Consider the following 16428-nt stretch of genomic DNA (forward strand, 5'->3'; position numbering starts at 1 on the left):
GTCCCATACTGGATAGGAAATTAGTCTAAAATCTCAAAAGGCTTTTCATATCTATCGCGGCCGTGAAGTCGGGCGAGTTGTTTTCGTTTACTTCGCCTGAGATTACGAGGTCTGTGCCACACGGCTAGGGTGTAGCACACTGCCCACCGATCTCGCCGTGGAACCCGTGGAGCCGCACCTCGCGTAGGGATGCTTGAGGAGGTGCAGTCGCCTGACCTACCACCACCGCAGGGGGTAGGCGCCGCGACGCCGCCGACTGACGTCAGCGCACCGTTGCCGGATGTGCAGGCAGCGGCGCAGAGCGTTGGCAAAGGCCACGCCTTCTGCGGCCCACGCCCCACGTCTCTCCGGGCCGTGCATCACGGCGAGCAAGTCGCGCTTCGCCACAGGTAGGCTGTCGACCCTGAACTACCGAAAGCACCGGTAGATGTCTCTGCGGTCAGTGTATCGTCAAGGCTAGTTTTCACGGTGGCATTAAATTCTGAAACTTGTTTCAGGAAACGTGCATGACTGTAGAATAAAAAAGAGTTCCGTGCTTTTGTGAATGCAAGTTTTGGCAGCTGCAGCAGTAGTAGTGGAGTAAATTCTTGTCTTCCTGAAATCTATAGATAGACAAGAAGAGAAATAGAAAACGTGTTTGGATTCCTGTCTGGATAACACAAAGACGTCAAGTTGATTTCCAGCGACTTTGTTGCAAGAAATTACAACGGAAGACGCGAGAAGTTCAGCCACCTGAGAATATAACCAGAACACTTCACGTCTCTAGTTAGCAGAGTTAACGACGTGATAAGGAAGGAAGATAATATAATGCGTGAAGCATTGTAGCCGAAAGTGAAACTACAGATCATACATCGGTTTTCGGTACAGTGGGACTCGCATTCGTCTCTGCGCTAGATGCTGTCTGTTCCACAGCTAAATGATTTACTTGCTTGTATATTTTGTGATTTTTGGATTTGGTTCTGTGGGAATTAAAACCGTCAGTTCATCCGTGTGTACGATTGGCTCAAGCGCAGCAGAGTGTCACCGCTTGTTTTCACAATCTGAACCATTGAAAACACAGTAAGACCTATAGCAGAGATATTCTGTAACCAGATAAGAATTTGAAAGCTGTTGCAAGAATCTCATGCTTTGTCACTACACGATGACAGTAAAAGCTGCTCTCCATACAATCTTACTAGAATTCCTAATGTTGGAGTTTGCAGCCGAATAGCTGTTGTCAATTGACACGTTGTTTTGACAGCATCTCTGGCTGTCTTTTTCAAGCTTCGCGAGCGCAGTGTTCACGTTTTAAGAGTAGTTAGGTTTCTTTCCTGTGAGAGTGAACTGACGCGACAGCTGCAAACCTTTTACATTCTTGGCCTTAATGCCTCATTACTTTCTCGTTTTTTTCCTTTCTTTTCTTTTTTTTACATTCTGAAGACAAAACGTTTAAGTACCTTAGGAGAAATATTCCGCGGCCAGCTCTGCACGTTTCGCCTGCTGCCGGCTGGAAGATGACTTCATTGCGAAAGCTTGCTCCCGCAATAACGGACACGACGGCGATCGCAACCTACGTCACTGAGTCAGCACTAACGCACGACTGCTCAGAATAACGTGTGCTGGGAACGGGGTTAATCAGAGCCCGGATAGCTCAGTCGGTAGAGCATTAGGCTTTTAACCTAAGGGTCCAGGGTTCAAGTCCCTGTTCGGGCGAAACATTTTAGGTGCTCAATTTCCTCGATTAACAAATAATATGATGACATTCTAATAATTTATTGAAAGTAGCTCTCGAGAAAGCGGCTGCATAACTGAAATCAACGTTTGATAAAAACACAGAAGAAAGAAGGTGATGAAGAATGAAGCAACGAACCTAAGCACAAAAGCCGCAGTTGATGAAGAGGTCGAATCAGGAGAAAAAGCGGAAGCATTTGCATGATGAAACCTGAAACCTAGACGAGAAATCGTGAAGACCTCAAGATAGAAGCCTATTAAGACCCTTTTCAGCCTATTTTTGCATATTTGTATAGGTGTGAAGTCCGAATTATACAGAGACAGCGCATCATAAAGTTTTATTGGTGAAAAAAAAATGCTGACTGAGAATATAGTTTGATGACCATAGAACCCTTGCGATGATCCTAGAACTCTTGGTATTTGTTCACTACGTCAGTTAAAACTACATTTACCCCTCAAACCGAATACTGCGTGCATATTTATGTGAATAAGTACCTTCTGTGTCTCGTTAAAGGGTGATGACATGGAAAAAACGTACCAAAGTTCCACGAGAACATCATCTTAAGAACACATGATAAAAATTTCAACGATCTGCCTTGAACAGAAACTGTAGAAGTTGCCATCCACAAAATTCGTACTTTTCGTACCCAAAAATCATGGTTTCTCGGGGATTCCTCAGGGACCGTCCATAAACAAATGGTGATTTTATGAGGCGCCTGAGATCCAGCCGAGACCACACCTAACGCAAAATAACTAACCGATTTGCTCAATTTGCCTGGGTTGGAGAAAGTGTAGTAATGTTTAAGTTTTGACCCTCTACTGTATAATAGCTACTGTCTGTACCTTCCTCCGGTAGCTATATAGACAGTCGCTAGTCCAAGGGCTAGCCAAAACACTTGCTCCCTGAAAAATTGCATTTTCGCACGCGGCGTTTTGGAACATACCGGTACCGTGATTGTGCATGGATCGATAAAGTAGAGCATTATACCACTATAAGAACTGTACCAATCAGCCATATGTATGGTTAACGTTATTTAATCAACCATCTTTATCATGGATGACATAGGGCAGAGCATTATATTCGAATCTTGGACATAGGTGATTACTTTAGTGGGATGGGATGATGAAGTGAAGGTCGGTTCTGCTGTCCTCCGCCTATTTTCAATTGATTCGTGGTAGCTTTCTGCTCAAGGAACTTCTAGTAAACGTACTTAATAGTGCAGTTATTCCAGTTGAAGATCCCAGATATAACTCAAGTGATACTTTCCCCGAAGGTCTGATGACATCAAGGTAACAATTCTACTTCCAGACAACTACTCCTGACAAGTTTACAGTTAACCACCGCTCTAGAAATGGTTGTGGTTTAGGAATAATGGAAATATTTTTGCTCTTTACTTTTCGTCCTCTGTAGCATTAAAAGTAGTATTTGCGGACCAAGATATAATCTGAAATTCAAGGAAGAGAGGAAGGCAGGAAGGGAGAGAAGGTAATTCATCGCCCTGTTCACGACTGGATCAATAGAGACGGAGCACAAGATCGAATTGAGAAAGAATAAGATACCGGCCATTTTCATTTGAAGGAACCATCCCGGCATTTACGATAACAATGTATAAAAATGGCCCAAAAACATAAAACTGAATGGCAGGACTGATATCCAAACTGTTGTTTTCCCGAATACAAAGCCAGTGTCTCAGCACTGCTCCTCTGTGTCATCAGAATGACCTCGTTAACTGTTGTAGAAAAACTGCTAATTCTTTTTGGTGGAGTGGGGTTGACAGGCAGTTTCCTTCAGTCTTCGGACTGGTTTGATGCGGGCCGCCAATAATTCCTCTCCTTTGTCAACCTCAGGATCACTTGCATGGTATGACTACAATTACTTGTAACATATATTCCAGTCTTTGTCTGACCATACAGTTTTTACCTTCCACAGTTCCCTCTAGTGGTGGAGGTTATTCTCCTAAGTCTCAACACATGTCCCTTCATCCAGTCCCCTATTCTCATCAGTGTTTCCTACATCCTTTCTTCGCCGATTCTGCGAATAACCTCCTCAACCTTATCAGTCCACGTATCTTCAACGTCCTGCTCGAGCGACACATCTGAAACCCATCGATTCTCTTCTTTTCCAGTTTTCCCACAGTCCATCATTCACTACCACGCAACTATGTGCTCGGAAATTTCTTCCTCGCATTGAACGCAATGTTACCAGTCGACATCTTTTGGCCAGAAATGCCCTCTTTGCCTGTGCTAGCCTGCTTCTTACGCCTTCCTTTCTTCTTCCGTAATGGTAGCAGAATTCCTTCACTTCATTTATTTCGTGGTCCATAATATTAACATTGAGTTTATAGATAATCTAATTTCAGTTATTCTTCACTTCTTATGTCTTTCTTCGGCTTACTCTCAGTTCCTATTCTGTACCCTTTAGACTATTCTTTCCATTCAACAAGTCCTACAATTCTTCCTTACTTTCATTGAGGATAATGTCATCAGTCGATCCCATCATTGATATCCTTTCGCCCTGAACTTTAATCCCGCTTCTGAATCTTTCTTTTATTTCTATCATTGTTTTTTCTGTGCGTGGATAGAACAGCCGGGACGAAAGAGTTCATTCCTGTCTTATAACCTTTCTAACTCGAGCACTTCGTTCTTAGTCTTCCATTCTTATTTTCCCTCTTGGTTTACGTAGGTATTGTATATTTCCGTATAGCTTGTAAGGTTCTTTTAAAAAGTTTGTGTATTTGTTTGTGAATGAATATGAAATGCGTAATGTTTGTTTCATGCAAATTTATTGTGTGAGGGGCCGCGCGGGATTAGTCGAGCGGTCCCCTCGAGTGAAAAGTTTACATTCTTTATGCCGGCACGGTAGCTTAGCGTGTTCGGTCAGAGGGTTAGCTGCCCTCTGTAATAAAAAGAAACTGAGTCAATCGATCCACAACGAACTTAAACGGATGCCTTACGACGTCCGCCCCGAGCAGATGCAAAGAACAAAAGCAAACAAAATGAGATAAGAAAAAAAAAAAGCAGTCTCAAGCGCTGCAGTCGTGGACTGTGCGGCTGATCCCGGCGGTGGTTCGAGTCCTCCCTCGGGCATGGATGTGTGTGTTTGTCCTTAGGATAATTTAGGTTGAGTAGTGTGTAAGCTTAGGGACTGATGACCTTAGCAGTAAAGTCCCATAAGATTTCACACACATTTGAACATTTTTTTATTGTGTGATGTGTTGTTGAGCGGATGGTGTGCTTAATCAGTTTTACTGTAATCCAAAAGAATTAAACAACTTAATATCTAGAAAACCAGTATGCAATTCCTATAATGAAATCAATCCCTCCGAAATTTACCCCGTCTCGTGAGCACCGATTTCTATGGACCTGTACAACGGACAAAATTCCCTGTGCAAATAAACAATGAAATAAATTTTCCTTAGCTCAACAGTTGCAACGGATGTAATCTTGGTATTCTGTCCTCTCCATAGTAGGCACAGAAAATGTTCAATTTTGGCACGGCCGTAAAATAGCTTCGTACAAATAACATCAGTAGATTAGTTGGTAAATGAATAACCTCGCAAATATTCAGTAAAAATACTGGATATTGGCTCAGCGCTGTGCAATGCTCACAGCACTGGAGCTGTTACAAACGTTAATATTTGTCTGATTCTGGCACATTAATATTTTTCTGATTCTGACTGAAAAATCATTTCTTTTAGAAAATATTCATTGGATTCAAATAAACACGACATGGAAGAGAATGAGGCACTGATAAGGCGATATCCTAAGACCAAATGCTTCAGTTTGAAAATTGTAATCAAAATAAAGTTTCACCTTCACAAAATCTGATATGAAATGCTTTACATTAACTTCAGAATCTGTGAACTACTCAACTGTTCTACAATTCACACTGTCGTAATTAGAAACACTTGGATTGTTACATGACAAAAAGTCTGACTTCGTTTGACAAAATAAATTCCAAAATTTTACTTCTCTGTATCACAACTACAAAACACACAATATATTATAAATCGGGTATACCTAATCAACCTGTACATTAAATCTGATCCTGCCGCGGTGGTCTAGCGGTTCTAGGCTCTCAGTCCGGAACCGCGCGACTGCTACGGTCGCAGGTTCGAATCCTGCCTCGGGCAGGGATGTGTGTGATGTCCTTAGGTTAGTTAGGTTTAAGTAGTTGTAAGTTCTAGGGACTGATGACCACAGATGTTAAGTCCCATAGTGCTCAGAGCCATTTGAACCATTAAATCTGATGGAAAATACTTGGCTTGTACATTCAAGGGTCATATACTGTAAAAATCAGCGAAATCCACATTGCGTTGCTGCATACTTAAAACTAAATGTACAAAATTTCATTGCCTTGCTGATTTCTTCCACTTGCTTTACCTTAGAGTTACAGTATGAATTCATTACGCTTCTCTAATTGCCATGGACAATGGTCAATATTGTTAACGATCAGTATCACTTCAATTCTCGATAATCTTATTTATAGAAATAACTACGACCTAACATTTAAGGGCTCTGTGTGAGCACAAACAACACCGTTCATCACTTCATTTTATAAAAACTGTATTGTACTGTGTCCATAGCCCAAAAACTAAATTCTCACAGCTAGCCACTAGCTTTTAAGTCTTACATCCTATCTATAACAGAGTGTAACGACAACTGCTGCTGTCTCCGCGCGCCCCTACTTACAATCGATTCTGTCACTCGGACAGCATCTTTGGCTCATTGGTATCAAAAATACAATCTCTTCTACATATGACAATCGTTTCAGGTCATTTTTCATGAATTACGTACAAGTGGACCCCACACAAGCTTACACTTAATTTTTGAGAATTTGGATGTTACACCACTTTACACTGTCGAAAGCTTTTTGCCTTTTTTTGTCGTCAAATCCAGCGAAGGTGTCTTGATTTTTCTTACGTCTTGGTTAGATTATCATACTTCATGTATGGACATCTCCTCTGCCGGAAATTGGGACACGCCTTAGCTTCACCAATGGTTGCTTAGTGAACTAACGACGCATGTACAACCGTTCTTTCAATTCTTCCTGCTACTTACGATTTTTTTCCTGTACCCTATCTGTCTCGCCTGGTCAGAGACACCGTGTCGATTTACACATTTCCATATGGCGTGATCCGTAGTGCTGACTTTTTCAAGTGTATAGAAATCTGTACTGCTTTGTCTCAAGGGTCATATCCCACAACGCACCGCATGTAGCTTTGAATATGAGAAAGGTGCAACAGACTAAAAAGTAGGGAGAATTTTAATGAGATGTCACAGACAAGAGCAAGAACATCTGTGGTGATTTAACTGTTTAAATTGAGATTAGATGAGACACATTGTTCATTTCGTAGAGCTGAAGTGAGGAGATCCTAGAGACGGTGGCACATGCAAGAAAAAGAAAAATACATTTAAAGAAAACTGCCACAGTAATGTTCCTTCTACGGGCCCCCGATAAGAAGTTGCTAAGGTTACGAAAAAAATTAAAAAAGTCATTTTTTGATTGCACTTTAATTAAAATGCTTATCGTAGATATTTACACTATAAATACTAAAGTGCGCAAGGTAAATCTAAACTGTTGCAGCCAAGCACGGTGAAATAAAAGTTGGTGGTGGTGATCCGTGGCACGGTGGATTGTACTGGCAGATAGAATGTCAAATGCGGACCGATATACGTTCTGCAGCAAGCAGGGGAGAGATTATCCTCAGGAAGACCCTGGCAGCCTTTCCCCTCATAGCCTCACCAGGGGACAGACGAACAAAGGTGGTAGACTGGAGGAACCAGGATATGAACCGCGACAGCTCGCTTCCTGTGACAGCTCAGCACACCGAGGGTTAACGCACTACAGTGAAGAAAAAACCGACGAAACTCGAACAGTAACGACTCTCTCTCTCTTTTTCTCTCTTATATTACAATCTACTTCATTTCCCCTTCTATTTGGCATTTTTCATTTTCTTTTAAAAACATTGTTTTGCCGAAATTTACTGCTTTTTTTTGGAATGTTAGGTATCCGAATGCATTAAGTATTTTGTACCTAAAGTGCAATACAGAGCCTACTTTATCATCAAGATAATATTATAATGAAATGAAATCCTACAGTCGTTTCTCCTCTTGATTCATGTCCGAAGAAATACTGTTTCCACGTGTCGAGATTCGAAGTCTACCTCGCTACATTGTGGGTGCAAGCCGACACTCCGTATTTACTTTTTTCCGTATTATCAACCCCTGTTGCTCTAATCCGCCATCGCTTCCTCGCTGCCAAATTGACTTTACCAATTAACTAGTTGTTGTGGATACATTATTTTACTTCGACTCAGTGACTCGTCACTTTTTCCTTTTTTCTTGTGCTTATGTAGTGTAGACACCACACTGAAGTCTACGGAAGAACACGCTGTAGCTACCGCTCCATGTATCTGCGAACAATGAAGTCGCCTAATGGCTACCTTCATTGTGAACGCCCGCAGCCTCATAACGTCAAACACGAGGCAGAATGCTGCGTGCTGCGTCACTCAGACCACGTTGAGTCACCAGTTCAACAGGCAGAACAGGTATCTAGATAGATGCCATCCGGAGCCCGGGTAGAAACCATCATGAATACATTCCAAAAAGCGTCAGGCGCCCAAACCAACCCGAGAAAAACAGTGCTACTGCCGATAGGGAATCAACGACTCAAACCAGACAGCCAATGGTATAAAATAGCAGAAAGCCATAAAGTTCTTGGAATATATATACAGTCTTGTCCACTTAGAATGGCCGCATACAACTGGAGGGACGTGCTACACACCATAAGAGGTCTCTCCAGACAGCACGCGAACCGGAAGCTAACAATCCACCAGAAAACAGAACTGATAAACACGACGATCCTGTCGAAAGCTTGGTACCTGGCGCAAATCTTAAGCATCCCGACAGAAATTGCGCGAGCACTAACGAGCGCAGTGTACTACCTGTTGTGGCGTCGAAATATATTCAAAGTGGCGCAAGCAACGTGCTCGCTGCCAACAAAAGAAGGGGGACTAGGTCTAGTTGATATAAAGACCAAATGTGCAGCCCTTCTACTGAAACGAACGCTCGCCATCCAGGACAAAAACCCTGACAGCGTCACAGCCAAGATAATTGGAAGATACAAGCCCGCATCACAAGAAGCGCCGGTCGACACGAGACACATTCCCTGCAGAATGCGACACGTCAGGCTGCACTACGCCAACAAAAGTTACGTTCTGGACACCGTGGCGAACCCCAGCCACAGAACAGCCAAGAGAATATACTGGGCCCTCAGGGGGAAGCCGGAAAAAAACAAAATTGAACAAAAACTCCCGCAATACAATTGGAAACAAATATGGGGGAACGTCTCAGAAAACGTGTTACCTAAACATGCGAAGGAGACGTGGTACAAAATAATTAACAGAACGGTACCAACCAACCAAAGACTGGCGGAGATAAAACTCGTCGCAAGTGACAAGTGTGACGTATGTGGCATGACCGACACCCTCGAGCACCGATTCACGTGCGGGAATGCCATCAACATCTGGGAAGCGTGCCAGCAGATGGTGGCCCACATCAACAGAACGGCGCCGGGAAGCATCACAGTGGAAGCAATCACCGCCCCAGACTGCAACCCATTTCCACGACCCAAGCGACTGGCGACTCTCTGGATCCTCGCCATGACGGCACACGCCATCGTAGCGCGGAGGCAGACCGACCGGCTGGCCTTCCTGATGGACCTCTGGGAGGAGAACAAGACGGCCCAGCAGCACAGGCGATACCACGAGAACTTCAAAAACTTCCTGCAGATTCCACTGCAGACAGCAATCGCCAGAGTCCTCCCCAGCCTGTGACCCTCAGCACCGCCACCAGCCACCTCACCACACTCACCACAAGGAGAACGTGTGCAGTGATAGTGAACAAGTGCAACAAAAAAGATAACGTGCTTTCTCTTCTCGCATCAAATAGTGAAGTATAGTAGTATAAAGTGTTTCTTCCTAGTGGAATCAGTGACACAAAGTGCTCCCTAGTGGAAAGTGCCAACTACTCATTATTATTAGATATTTTGATTTCCTTTGCTTTGTGCCTATAAAATTCTATTGATTACTCACACTATCCTTTCTGCTCTCTTATGTAATATGACAAAATTTTCTCTCTTCTTCAATTAGGTATATTCTGTAGTATACGTAAAAAAAAAAAAAAGTTTCTTCCACTTCTGCTCCACCTATCATGGTGACGTTCCTTCATACTGTCCCACTAAACAGTGTAACTAGAGGAAGAGATCAAACCAGAATACACAATGTGCCTTTGTCATCACAAGTGCATCACATACAGAAACATAAACTCAAATCAATGCAACGATGCCAAATATAAACTGTTATGCCTGTCCTGGAATGTCTACTCCCCTCAAAAAAAAAAAAAAAAAAAAAAAAAAGACGACAAATGGCCACGTAAAAGGGTTTAAGGAACAAACAATAAGAGAAAAACGAAAAAGTAAAATATAAAAACGAAAACATATAAAATGACAATAATATTAACCATCACTAGGATAATAGATTAATAGAATAAAATGTCTTTTTTTTAAATGTATCGTTGTTAAAATATTTAAATAAATATATATGGTTACAAAAAAAAAAAAGGTTCGAATCCTGCCTCGGGTATGGATGTGTGTGATGTCCTTAGGTTAGTTAGGTTAAAGTTTTTCTAAGTTCTAGGGGACTGATGTCCTAAGAAGTCAAGTCCCATAGCGGTCAGAGCCATTTGAACCATTTTTTATTGCGCTCAGAAGAAAGCGTGGAAGGACAGACAAATATTCTCTTGGTGGTTTCATGAAATGTGTGTACCAGCAGTGAGAAAAGAGCTATAGAAGAAAAAGCTTCCACTGAAAGCTGTCCTTACAATGACAATGCTCCCAGTCATCCTTCAGATGTTTCTCTAAAGTCCGATGGTATACAAGCACTCTCTCTCCCACCCAATACGACAGCCCTAATTCAGCCCATGGACCAGGAAATTTTGGAATCAATTAAACATCATTGTCGACATTCACTTCCTGTCTCCTTGCTAAACGAAAGTGAAAACGACGCTATCAAGACTATGCTGAAGGTGTGGAATGCAATTAACATACGTGATGTTATTTTCCAAGCAGCCGAAGCGTGGGATAAAGTGGAGAGCGCTACCATAAGGAAGAGCTGGAGATAATTGTGGCTATCCATTGATGCCGAGTTGGATCCAGTAGTGAGTGACAGCCATGAGCCAGTCAATTCAGAATTATCAATTACTTTGTACACTGACATGGTCCACAACCTTTCAGGAAGAGAAGAAGTTGATGATGAAGATGTTACTAAGTGGCTGAATGAGGAAAATTGTGATATGGACCAAACTTTACCAGATGAAGAAATAATCAGAAGCGTGCAAGAAAGTAATGATGAAAGTGACGAAGAAGAGGAGACAACACGAAGATTTCTCACACTCCTGGTGCTGAAGCTGACGAGGTCTTGCTGGAGTACATTATGCAACAACCAGATACATGCAGTACCGATGTAATGCTTGTAAAGCGATTGCGTGATAAAGCATGCCACCGTCGCGTATCATCATTGCGACAGGTAAAAATTAGGGACATGCTTCATAGTGAGTGATGCGACTGTATAATTGTGTATAATATATTGTACACTCAAGGACTAAGTTTTCTATGTAAATTAATGTATTTTTGGATTTAATAAAGTATATCCTCTACGTTTAAAAAAAAAAAAAAAAGTCCCTGTTCGGGCGAAAATTTTAAGTAAATTATGCTCTGCTCCCGTACACATGTTTACACACGTTGTACCACGTATTCTGTTGCATATACTGTACTCAGAAATAAATCTACCCAGCTCATTCAGTTTTTAGAAGTATAATTAATTGCCGAGTGACGTAAGTCTTCGTTTCTCACAAACTTTGTGGTACGAATATGATGAATGAAGTTATTGTTTTTTATAGCTAAGTTTATTAAATTCAAGCCACTACGAATTTCAGGCAGCTACACCCATCTTCACATGATTACATTCACTTGCTATACAGCACATGGTACACGTACATGTTAGCAACATACCTACTGTTGTATACTCATACAAATGTGTTCGTCCTACATTGCTTATATAATTTTACGTACAGAAGGTTCTTATATACGTTAGCTAACACTACTATAGTTGCCCTTATCAGACAGTTTAATGTTAATTAACATATTCTTTGCAGTAGTATCTCTATGTAAGATTTGATCATAATATTTACGCTCTATAGATTTTGGTTTCTAATCAAAACACTAGATGCTGTAAAGTACAGTGAGGTATTGTAAATCAGGAATGGAAGAAGAGTGAATGCGTAACCCTTTTCTTTTTTTCACAAGTGATGCAAAATTAGTAGGAGCAGTGATAATTCCTGTCCGCTACAATATGGCTTCATGAAGTCTAAATATAGGATGCACGTTAGTCATTATTTTCCATTGATGTTTGACTGACTCCATATGTCTAGCGAACTTATGTATTCGTAATTAAATTCCATTCATATACTGGAAGTTACTATAACCAAAACACTGCTAGCATTCCTCACACTGTACATCAGCGGATTATATGACGCCAGCATCACATTCAAAATAACAGGTAGGCGTGCCTCGAATAATTTCATAAAATCCAGTGGACGTCTTTATTTATTTTTTTAAGGCTTCACTTCATGGGCTCTAACAGCAAAAATGTTGTAAGAAAATTTGACAATCATAACGACTTCCCCAACGGTTAGAACTTAATTATATGGTAAATAACGAATCATTCCATCGCTTGGAGTGAGAGCGTAGAGGACTGCCTAACTGGTTCACAATTTAGCGAAGGCAAAAAAGGTGTCAAATAAGAAAATGCCTAGCAAAGGTCTCCGGCTCTCAGAGTAAATAAGTGAGTTCAAAGAACGGGGGACGAGCAAAAAGTAACGACAATTATTCATTTATCCTTAGGTACTTCGCAGAATATTCACAAAGTTGCATCACCAAAACAGCGTTTACTGGATGCAATGAATTTAACTCTGTCGGTGGAAACGGCTTTTAAAATCGTCCAAACTTATCGTGAATTGCCTCCAGAATCTGTGTCTCTCCTGCTCCGTGACCTGAAAACGCTTCCATTTTGTATCCGTGTTCATTCTGGAGCGTAGAAAAAAGTGACAGGGTTCAGATGCGGTGAGATGGGTGGATACGAAACCGTCGTCATTTGCTTTATGGGCGATACATTGTGACACTAAAAACTGTGCGACCCCGAACGTTCCGGTGCTGGAGCAACTGATGTGAGCGCTGGAATAGAGGCCGTACTTCCCGCAATGTCGAACATTATGGTTCTAGAAGCTGAAGCTAGTAATGGTGAATAATGATGAAACATCCAGGAGCGAATTCATATCGAATTAACAAGCCAACATTGCTGTTACTTTGGTTCTCACGAGTATTCCTTCACTTCGGTCGTCGTGATAACACTGTCTTCCACTGTCTCAGTTCTTGGTTGCTCTATGGACAAAGTGACGGGTTGCTTAACAGGAAATGGAACTTTATATTAGCACATTGTTCTGCCGCAACTTCAAATCGCCAAACACGAGAAACGGCGTTTAAGAAAATGAACACTCTGACCTTACCGTCGTTTCCAAATATGTGCCTGGTTTTTCGACTACAGCGGAGGCACGGTATGTAGTAGAAGCACTACTCCCAGCCACCAACGAATAACGAATTATGCTTTCTTCTTATTACTGTTTACTATCGCTCTTTTTACACAACGGTAACCAGCCTCATTGAAGTTCGATTGAAGACGGTAGAAAAAAGATATAATAATTCAATGTGGGTCGCGAACCTGGCGTTCTTTTCTCACGATAATTCTTATATTCGGACCGTATTTGTAGAGATTATCTCGCACTTACTCTAATTTAGAAGGAGCTGTCGCTCAGTACATCAAGCGTAGGCACGGCATACATCGTGCGGCCTTTTCTTGTAATGATCCAACGATTATACTTTACTACATGACAGCGAACAGTCTAAGGGTGTTTCTGATCGTAACTGATGCATCGGTTTATGTTTACTGAGTAACTTATCGGTCCTATTACATTGCTGTGACGCACTTTCGTTTAACGAACTGCTTTCTGTCCGCTGTATGATACAGACAAGATTAAGGGAACGAACAGAGTAGGGGCGTACGTTCCGATATCGGCGGTTGGCCAGACCGGCTCAGAGGGAGTGCATCGGCGGTTGGCGCCTCCTTCCTGGATGACTCACGCTGTCGACCCTCGCGCTCCCCAAGGGCAGGCCCAGGAGGGATGTTTGCACCTGGGGAGACTTCCGTCGGAAGTGGATATGACGTCACCGTCCTTTCCTCTGACCACGCGCTCCTCGTTCACTCCGCCGGACACCATCTAGTGGCAGCACGTCTGCCTTGCCTGCCTTTCTCTGGGCCCAGTGGCGTAGAGGATTTATTCTGCCCATTATGAAATGGATGCGAATTTAAAAACAGTAGTTTAGTTTATTATAAAATAATATTTACTGCTACTAGTACGATTTTTAGTTTCCTCGCGGTTTGTTTTGGAAAATCTTTACCATTAAGTGCGTTTTTCGTGTAAAATGACCGCTGAGTGAAGTAGGTAACGTGTATTTCGTGTTCACTTCCGTCTCAGAATCTTCGATGGACCCCCACTAGCAGCGGAGGCTGACCCTTTGACAGAGCTAGCCGCTCTTATTGGCGAAATGTCGGAAAGATCGTCAAACAAACGTCTGCCTAAGGATTATACACAGAAAGCAACAGGCAGTACGTGAACAAACTTCGGAGTCAATGATGTCTTGAGAGCATAAGATGATTTCAACAAAAGTAAAAGAAGGCTAATGCAATGTAGGCGAAACTGAGAGAATTAGGTAAGACCACGAAATACGAAAAGTGGTAGATGGGTTTTGCTATTTGGGCAGCAAAGTACGAGTAACTTATGAATGCCAATGTATAGAGGATATAAAATGGAAACTTGCTCTAGCAAGAAAATATTTCTAAGAAAGAGGAATTTGTTAATCCACATATATGCCAACGGCCTTGCCTCAGTGGTAACACCGGTTCCCGTTAGTGCTCAGAAGTTAAGCGCTGTTGGGCTTGGTTAGAACTTGGATGGGTCACCGTTCGGGTCTGCCAAGTGCTGTTGGCAAGCGGAGTGCACTCGGACCTTGTGAGGCCAATTGAGGAGCTACTTGGCTGAGACCTCATAGAGCTCGGGTGGTCGATCTGTTTCGGGAAACGGAAGATTTGCACGCATGGTATGGCCTGCTCGCTCTTTCGGTTTGAATCCCACACAGCATGTCTGGGATACACTAAGCAGACGGGCTCCATCACGTCAGCATCCACTCAAATCGCTCTCCAAGACTTGCGAGCAGCTCTGAAGGAAGACTGGGCGTTATTGCCTTAAATGACACTGATGACGTTAACCACAGCATGCTCTGTCGTTGTCAGGCCTGAATTGCTGCCAGAGATTCCAAGATGCTACTCCCGACAGGTGTAAAATGAATGTGCGCAACGGAAATACTGAACGCGAAAATGAAAAACTGGCTCTGAGCACTATGGGGCTTAACTTCTGAGGTCATCAGTCCCCTAGAACTTAGAACTACTTAAACCTACCTAACCTAAGGACATCACACACATCCATGACCGAGGCAGGATTCGAACCTGCGACCGTAGCGGTCACGCGGTTCCAGACTGAAGCGCCTAGAACCGCACGGGCACTCCGGCCGGCCTAAAATGAAGATTTGGCCCTGTTTGACTACCCCTTGAAGCAGATCATAGGATCTCTTAATGGTGATTATCTCCTTCTTGCTCTTTAACATATAAATTACAACGTAAACATAAATGAATGATTAAAGGAACTAGTAACTACCAATTGATAAATGCTGTTTCCACTTATACATTTAATGTAGGTTAAAACGCTTTTATATTACAAATGTTTATATATCAATTCCAGTGGACATAAAGGGATACAAACGAATTTCCTAACTAATACGATTGATCAATTGCACAAATCTGCCCATTTTTATGGCTACGCTATCTAATATAAATAACGCGAGACGAGTGACACCATCTACGTACCAAACAGTAGAAGACACTACTTTCAAAGATGTTCTACAGTGGTGTGCAACCGCAGTGGAAATAAAATTTAAGTGATGACAGCTGTTTAGCTTTATAGCCCTAATAAGCAAAAGCAGTTAACAATATCAACGTATGTACTGCGTCCGGTTCGTCGGAGTGATGGTTCTCGTACACATCTGTGACGATGGAAGGACCCCAGCCACAAAATAAAACTCTTTCAAACACTAGGATGGCAGAAGGCGGTCCTCCGACTATTATACCCTAATACTGTCTTCTCCTCTCTGTGTTCTACAGACAAGAAACGCGAACTCCCAGCCACAAGGACGGAGTTCAGTTAACGTCTCTCCGTGAGTATAGACAGAAGAAGTGCTGTCAATCACTGAAAGCTGCGTACTCAGCGACGATTACCTACGCGGAGGCGAAGTTCAGAATCGTATAAGTTCGCAACAGTACAGTGCCTAACAGTTCTAACTATAAAATCTCCTGAGAACAAAGACAGCAGGTCAGCCTGTACCAAAAAAAGCTGATACTGAGCGACCGTCAAACTCGGGCGCTCAAAACGGAAGACTTCTTCAAAATGGTTCATATGGCTCTGAGCACTATGGGACTTAACATCTGTGGT

General features: G+C 42.4%; 1 protein-coding gene, 1 non-coding gene and 1 pseudogene across 2 annotated transcripts in view; all 3 read left to right on the top strand.

The window, feature by feature from the left end:
- Nucleotides 1-16428, top strand: part of LOC126419451 (uncharacterized) — a 1200562-nt gene that overhangs the window by 204383 nt on the left and 979751 nt on the right. The window lies entirely within an intron of this gene.
- Nucleotides 1620-1692, top strand: Trnak-uuu (transfer RNA lysine (anticodon UUU)). The gene has a single exon. It is a non-coding gene; the product is annotated as a tRNA-Lys (tRNA).
- On the top strand, nucleotides 14756-14874 carry LOC126420031 (5S ribosomal RNA; annotated as a pseudogene).

This window comes from Schistocerca serialis, chromosome 9 (genome assembly GCF_023864345.2).
Source record: "Schistocerca serialis cubense isolate TAMUIC-IGC-003099 chromosome 9, iqSchSeri2.2, whole genome shotgun sequence".
Classification (NCBI taxonomy): domain Eukaryota; kingdom Metazoa; phylum Arthropoda; class Insecta; order Orthoptera; family Acrididae; genus Schistocerca; species Schistocerca serialis.